Raw genomic sequence first — 8,611 nt, 5'->3', positions numbered from 1 at the left:
TTTTTTTTTTTTTGCCAGTCCTAGGCTTGAGCTCAGGGCCTGAGCACTGTCCTTGGACTTTCTCAAGGCTAGAGTTCTACCACTTGAGCCTCAGCACCATTTCCGGCTTTTGTCTATGTATGTGGTACCAAGGAATCGAACCCAGGTCTTCGTGCATGCTAGGCAAGCACTTTAACCACTAGGCCAAACTCCCGGCCCCGTGAATATATATTTTTATATTTGAAGACCTTTGCTGGTTTGTAAACTCCAAACATGAGTTATACCTCTAACTTTTTTTGGGGGGGGGTGCAAGTCCTGGGGCTTGAACTCAGAGCCTGGATGCTGTCCCTGAGCTTCTTTGGCTCAAGGCGAGTATTCTACCACTTGAGCATGGCTTCTTTTCCAGCATTTTGGTGGGCAATTGGAGATAAGCCTGTACCCAGCTTAACTCTTTGAGGAATGTTACTGTTTTTGACTTGTAAGCATTTTTTTTTGTTTTGGGCCAGTCCTGGGCTTGAGCTCAGGGCTGAGCACTGTCCTTGAACCTTCTCAAGGCTAGAGCTCTACCACTTGAGCCTCAGCACCACTTCTGGCTTTTTTCTGTTTTGGGGTACTGAGGAATTGAACCTGGGTCTTCGTGCATGCTAGGCAAGCACTCTACCACTAGGCCAAACTCCCGGTCCTGACTTTAAGCATTTTTAAATTGCAGTAAAATACACATGAAATAGACCATTTTAAGCAATTTAAGTGCACAGTTAGCGAAGTTATTTACATTCACATCATTATCCAGTCATCACCACTGTTCGTTCTGGTTTTTATTCTCCTTTTTAAATTATTTTAATTACGGTATTAAGGATTGAACTCCAGGCCTTGAACCTGCTAGGTAAGTGCTACACTACTGAGTTATACCCCCAACTTTTGGGTTTTTTGTTTATCAGTCCTGGGGCTTGAGCTCAGGGCCTGGGCACTGTCCTTGGGCTTTCTCAAGGCTAAAGCTCTACCACTTGAGCCCAGAAACACTGAAGAATCGAACCATACATGCACAACCATACTAGCTTCTTTGGTTTTCATATCATCTCTTGGGTGCTCCAAAGTGGAAAGAACTTGAGCTTTGATTTAGTAAAAAGGTGGGTTAATAAATGTATTTTTGGGGGCTGGGACTTTGGCCTAGTGGTAGAGTGCTTGCCTAGCATGCATGAAGACCCGGGTGTGACTCCTCGGTAACACATACATAGAAAAATGTCAGAAGTGGTGCTGTGGCTCAACTGGTAGAGCTCTATCCTTGAGGAAAGCCCCAGGACTGGCAAAAAAATAAAAAATAAAAAATAAATGTATTTTTTGAGATATATGAGGGTCTAGATAGCAATAGGGAACCATGGAGTCCCTCTCTGCATAGATGCTGCTCTTTCAACAAAGCTGGGATAGCGTAGGGGTACCTGAAGAAGGTGCCCAAGAAAGGAGAGGAGAAATGGGTGGAGGCAGGTGGGGGTGGCTTTCAGGACACAAGTAGAGAAGTAAATACTTATTTACCTCCATAGGACACAAGTACAATGTACGGGATGCTGAGTTCAAGGTGGTTCCTTTTCTGTCCATTCACTTGGATTCTGGCAGGTGGCATGAGCAGGTCCTCTGTATAAAAATGACAATGAATTGTAGCTACTGAGCATAAGAGAGGATACAAACAGGAGGGCCGTTCTTTGTACTGAAAATCATCACAGAGCTGGAAGAGCTTCTTCAGAAGCTAGGTTGTCGTTAGACCCTTGCTAGCAGTGCCTGGGCCCTGGCTTCTCTTTCCTGGTGCTAGTGCTCTCTCCCTGGACCATGTAGTCTACTACATGCAGTCTACTACATGCCCTTTACGCCCATCCAGGGATGGACGGGTCTTTGGTCTCACTTTGATTTTAGCTTTGTTGTTGTTGTTTTTTTTTTTTTTGGTTGGTCATGGGCTTGAACTCAAGATCGGGGTACCATCCCTGAGCTTTTCCCCTTAAGGCTGGTACCTCTACCAGTTTGAGCCACTTCCTGGTCCCACTTTGAAATGTCCCCTGCCACAAGCCTCATTTCACTGTTTACTTTGAAGACCACCCTGCAGTATTTTTCCAGTAGCTCTCTTCTCATTTAACTCTCACTTCCTAGCCAATCTAAGTTATTGGCACACAGACACTTTAAATATCCAAAAGAATTCAGAGCAGGCATCACTGTCAACCCTAGCATTTCATTAATGAGATAATTGTTTTTAGAGTACTGACAAACTGTGTAATTAAAAGCTGATAATTCACACAGACGTCAAACAATTAATTCCTTACTTGAACTGGAACATCTCTTTAAATAGTAGCTCCCCCTGGCTGCATAGAGCTATTTAGGTAACTCATCAGCTATTTGGCAGAGAAATCTCAAAGTGCAGTTAGTGCTGATACACTTGAGCAGAATGAAATTAAGAGAACTATGTTACTTATCCTGAGAAATTCTCCCAGGAAAATATTTCTTTCAGAAAGTGTTCAACATATTTATATATATATATGTTTATATAAATATATATTTATATAAATATGTTTAATTTATATATATCCTTTTAATTTATTTACTTATTTTGAAAGCTTTGTGAGCCTAGCAGTAGTTTCATTTAGTGGAGAAGTAAGGAAATCAGGAGTGGTTTTCGTTTTGTTTTGCTTGTGCTGATAGTGGATACTGGGGCTTGAATTTAGGTCCTCAGAACTGTCTTAGGTTTTCTGCTAAAATCTCTACCATTTGAACCTCATTTCTACTTCCAGCTTGTTTTTGTTTTTTATTTTTATTTTTTCCTTTGGTTTAATTGGAGATAAGATTGTCATAGACTTTTCTGCCTGGGTTGGTTTAGGTTTTTGTTTTGTTTTGTCTTTGCCAGTCCTGGGGCTTGAACACTCAGGACCTGATCACTGTCCTTGGGTTTTCTTAAGGCTAGAGCACACTTGAGCCACAGTACCACTTCCATTTTTTTTTTTTTTTTTCTGTGTCTGTAGTACCGAGGAATCAAACCCGGGTCTTTGTGCATGCTAGGCAAGCACTCTACCACTAGGCCAAACTCCCAGGCCTGGGTTGGTTTTGAACCAAGATTTTGAGATGCCAGTCTCCTTATGAGCTAGAGTTATGTGCAGGAACCACCAACACCCAACTTCAAGAAGAGTTTTAGTGTGAAAAAGAGAAGGAAAAGTTTAGACTAGTTGCACCAGGACTTGGTCCACTTTATAATATACCTATTCTAATAGGTGAGGTGGGTTTAGTGGCTTTCCAGGCTAATTTAAGTATTAAATTAAGGCTTAATTGGAAACTTAAATGAGAGGGGTCCTGGGCAGAATAGGTGCTTCCTGTAGTTGTTCATCTTCATCATCATCGTTGTCAGGGAGCTGTGGCTGACTTCAGGTGTGCATTTACCCATGCTGCACCAAAGGTAAAATTAGAGCCATCAAGTACGGGAAGGAAATGACAGAGTGGAAAATCATTCTATCCTTCTTTATTTTCCCTTTGTCCAGTTCTGGCCCTTCCTTCCCCTTTCTCTCCCTTTTTCCAGCCCTTGTCATTTCCCCCTTGTATATAGTGCAGCAGTGTTTCTACATGAGGAGGCTGCTTAGTTCCTTTTATCCTTTAGAATTCACCATTTGTGTGTGTGTGTATTTGTGCTGGTGTGTGTGTGTGAGAGAGAGAGAGAGACAGACAGAATTAGGGCTTAAAATCAGGGCCTAGACTTTGTGTCTTAGCTTTTATTTTGCTCAAAGCTGGCTTTCTACTACCTGGGTCATGGCCGACTTCCTTTTGGTTGTTGATGAGAGATAAGATTCTTCTGGACTTTCCTGCTTGGTGTGGCTTTGAACCGGTATCCTCAGATAGCAACTTCTCCAGTAGCTAAGACTGGTGACTTCAGCACAGACTGATTGATTGATTGATTACCAGTGCTAGGGACTGAACTAAGGGTCTGAGCACTGTCCTTGGGTTTTCCTTAAGGCTAGTGCTCTACCACTTGAGCCACAGCACCATGGGTCTTCATGCTTAGTAGGCAAGCACTACCACTAGGCCAAATTCCCGGCACCAGCACAGGTCTTTTTAAATTGTGTTGCTAGGTGTTAACACTACAGCTACCTTTCCTATGTGAGAAACTCTGCCTCATCTCTTGAAGTTATGTCTCTGAGTACTTTCTATAATTAATGGGTCATCTTGACAAGTATACTACTGACACTTGGCAGGCCCTGAGGACAGGGAGACACTCTGGAATTCATCTCCTTAGACTTTGTGACTTTGCCTCTTGTCTGGCAAACTCACTACTTACTGGAGATGATCCTGGCTTCGTACAGAGGCAGTCTGCAGCCACACACCATCTTCTTTGCTACTTTTCTTCCTCTGCTGGTTTGGAACCACTCAGGGTTCTTCAGGGATGTGATAACTGAATACCAAAGCTTGAAGTCAGGGCCTGGACACTATCCCCTTATTATTATTTTTTCTTCCTGAAAGCTAGTACTCTACCACTTGAGCCATACCTCCACTCTTGGCTTTTTGGTGGTTAGTTGATCCTGGCCTGATCAGGGTGGCCTTGAAATACATTCCACAGCTTTCAGTCCTCTGAGTAGCTTGAATTAGAGGAATAAGTCTCTGGTGCCAGGCCACCAGATGCAAAGTCACCCAGGCTGAAAACCATTGCCCTTCTCCTGAGTTGGCCCCTTCCTCTTGGCGCCTTCATCAGATTTCTGTCTGTGGGTAGATTGGCCTTCATTGCATGTTGCAATTCTTTTTATTTTTATTTATTTATGGTCGTCAGGTTAATGTATAGAGGGGTTACAGTTACATTCATCAGATGGGTGTATTACTTCTCATACATTGATACCCCTTCTCATGTCTTTGTCCCATTTCCCTCCTCCCCCCTTCCAATCATCTTATTTTCCCCCCTTCCCTTTCCTATTTCAAATAAATATGTACATACAATATACCTGGAAACAAAGTCAGATACAGTAACAATACGAGATTAATCAAAGGACAAAAAAAGAGAGGAGAAATAATGTAGTACATTAAAAACAAATCACATAAAACACAGCTCTTGTTTCCATATCCTGGAGATCCTTTCATTTAGTCTCATCCTATATGACCTTATGTACCTAGATTTTGAGCTATTGTAATCCTCTGCTAGGAGAGTCCTAGATGTGTCCTAATTATTACAAATGAGGGAAACCATGGAGCCTATGTTCCTTTGGGTCTGGCTTATTTCACTTAATATTTTTCCCAGTCTTTCCATTTCCTTACAAAAATCATTCTTTCTGATGGCAGCATAGAATTCCATTGTGTATACGTACCACATCTTCTTGATCCAATCATCTACTGAGGGGCATCTGGGTTCCATATCTTCCCTATGGTAAACAGTGCTGCAGTGAACATCGTTGTGTTAGTTAGTGGATTTAGAATGTCCTTGTTTCTGGACGTTTGGGTAAATTCCAAGGAGTGGAATTGCTGGATCATATGGGAGTTCTATGCTTAGTCTTTGGAGAAACCACTATACTGCTTTCCATAGTGTGCATGTTGCAGTTCTTAGCAATGAAGAATCCTGCACACTTTCTGAAGTGGTTGTCAGTTAAAAGGTGACTCATCCAGTTTGGAGCCAAATAGCCTTGGTGCACAATGGCTCAGGATAATTTTAATCACTTAAGGTTTAAGAGTAGGATACATATCTTGCTGTTATTTCCTTGACCACATTTCCTCTGCACCTTGTAATTTCTTTTCTACTCCCAAATACTATAGGGCCACAAATGCCCGTACAGATTGTGTGGTCTCTTGAAGTGCTTTTTGTACATTTACATTTTATTGTCATTTTGGGATGTGGTTAGATACTGATTGGTTTGGTTTTCAGCAAAGGTGGACCCAGGAGAGATATTAAAAGTAGGCGAATATCCCCAAATAACAACCATCTAGTGTCACACATATGCTAGTCAGTAATCCGTTACTCAGAAAAACAAAAGAAACGAGAGGAAGAAGTGAGATATGGACATTATCAAGTGGGCACTGAAGTTCATTTTCAGATTGTGGAGCTATGGAAGTCAGGCAGAAACTGGAATGCAAGATAGATATCTGCTGCTGGGGTAGAATTACAGAAATGAGGAAATGTCTAAATGAGTTTTGCTTTCTGGTTTATCCAGATCCACTCCTGGGAGTATATTATGTCCAGTGACAAAAGAAACTGGATAGATCTAAAAGGCATTGAGAATCAGCTTTTCCTTACTGTAGCAAAATGCTGGAGGTAATCCACTTGTAAGGAGAGACAAGAGAAAAGCTTAGGTTAGCTTACACTTGTGGTGGATTTAGTTCATGCTTGGTTAGATCTATTGCTTTGTGCCTGTAGAGAGGCGGGGGATCATGACTGAAAGATGTGTCGGAGAAAAACTGCTTACCTCTGGCTTGGAAGCAGTAAGGAACCTTTGGGGGAGAAAGAGAAGATTCTAATCCCCACAAGACTCGTCACTAGGCTATTTTCTTGTCTCTTAGTAATGCCATAGACTGAGACCCAAACCTTTGACACACGGGCTTTTGGTGATTCAAGAGCAGAAGGGTGAAGGACAGAGGTGATGGATCCTTCCCGAGTTCATGTGGTCCAGCAACCCTTGTCAGAATCCCTCATGTCTTAGCATGTCGGAGGCAGGCCTTGAGCAAGTACAGGTCTTCATGGTGTCCCTACTGCAGGCTTGAAATAGGAAAGGAAGGGAGCAAGGCCAGACTGCCTGCAAGGTCTTAGGGAACAGTTCTGATTCTTTCTTTAGAGTTAAGGAACGTGTCTCCTGGTAGTCTTTCTCCAGTTAGTAGTAGTATTTCCTCTTTTTGTTTTTGAAGAGCTGTTGCCAATCAGCCATGTAAACTATACTTTGCTATACTTAGTTAACTACTGTACTCCCCTATGCTAGAACTGTGCTCCGACCCTAATACCTGTCAGTGGAATGAACAGTGTGATAACTGAGTCATAGTGTTATAAATACGCTCTCCAAGAGCCAGTGGAATTACAACCTCAGATGCCAAAAATAAGGAATTGTCTCAGCTAGGCAAAATTTACCTCTGCAGAAGCGTGTTAGGTAAACACACAGAAAGCAGGCTGCTCCCCTATTTATCCATAAGGCAGCAGGTTCTGCCCCTCTTCCAGATAGGTTGAGCTTGGATTCACAATCTGCTCATGATTGGCTAGTTTGAACAGAGTAAAATCTATTTGTATAAGGTGACTTTGAAATACCATTAACAGTACACAAGTAATCTCAAAATACTCCTATACTCTCTTTTTTTGGGGGGGGGGGACTGTCTGGTGTATCTTAATTCCATCTTCAAAAGAAACAGTTTAAGACCAAAACTTTATCAAAAATCATTTCTGGGCTGGGAGTTCGGCCCAGTGGTAGCGTGCTTGCTTAGCATGCACAATGACCGGTGTTCGATTCCTCAGTACCATGTAATGGAAGAAAAGCCAGAGTGGTGCTGTGGCTCAAGTGGTAGCATTCTAGCCTTGAGAAAGCCCAAGGATAGTGCTCGGGCCCCGAGCTCAAGGGGGGGGGGGGAATCCTTTTCCCCAGGCAGTTCCTCTTCTTCTCCTTAACAAGAGCCATGCCACCAGGCCAAAGCAGAAACCTTCAAGCCACACACTTAGATAAAGAAGACAGTTTTTTTCCTCACAATAGGCCAGGCAGCTGTGTAAGCAGGGTAGTAGTTGGAGTTTTATAAAATAAATCAAAAGGATGCTGGGTGCCGGCGGCTCGTGCCTGTGTAATTTCTAGCTACTCAGCAGGCTAAGATCTGAGAAACAGTTTGAATCTAGCCCAAGCAGGAAAATCTGTGAAACTCTTTATTTTCAATTAATGAAAAAACCAGAAGTAGAGGTGTGTGGCTCAAGTGGTAGCAGGCCAGCCTTGAGCATAAAAGCTAAAGGACAGTGCCCAGGCCTTGATTTCAAGCCCCAGTACTGGCTGGTGCAAAAATCAATCAAGACAGTCTGTACTAGATAGACAGATCTGATTCCTTGTAGTTTGATCAGTGGAATTGTTTGTTGATATTTCCCATTTCTGTACACACTTCCTGAGTGTCTACAATACTCACAGGGTTACACCCTCACAGTTCCCTTTGCTCCTAGAAGCTACAAAAAGATGGTGTTAAAATGCTACTTCCCATGTTGAGTGAGAAATGGAAATGAATTCATTGAGTGAAAGGTGTGGTATTGCCATTATTCTGCACTTAACCATGGACTGTTCAGATGTGGAAAAAGTGAACTAGTGGCTTGGAACATTTTTGGTCCTAATGAACTCATTTGCCTTACATTTTAATCCCATTAATCCTGGGCCCCTCTAGGGAAATCTCTGCGTGCAGGCCAGCTGATGAGTACCTTCCTTCCCTCTGCAGCCTGGCACAATCACAGATGTGGGCATCTCTGGGGGCCATTGTCACAATTGTCAGTCACGCGGATTGACACAGATGCAGAGGAATAAAGTCATCTGGTCTAATTGGGAAGGCACCTGGTCTCTTTTCCCATCTTTTCCCACAAGGCCCCATGACTCACCGTGTGTCTGGTTCTTCCTTGACCTTCTTACCTTCTTGTGTACTATCCTGCCTTCGTTCGACCTTATGTTATAGTTCGACCATTCCTCCCTCT

The sequence above is a fragment of the Megascapheus bottae genome, chromosome 11 (assembly GCF_031878675.1).
Source record: "Megascapheus bottae isolate mThoBot1 chromosome 11, mThoBot2.hap1, whole genome shotgun sequence".
Taxonomy (NCBI): domain Eukaryota; kingdom Metazoa; phylum Chordata; class Mammalia; order Rodentia; family Geomyidae; genus Megascapheus; species Megascapheus bottae.
The sequence above is the reverse complement of the archived record's forward strand: the minus strand, read 5'-3'. Positions refer to the sequence as shown.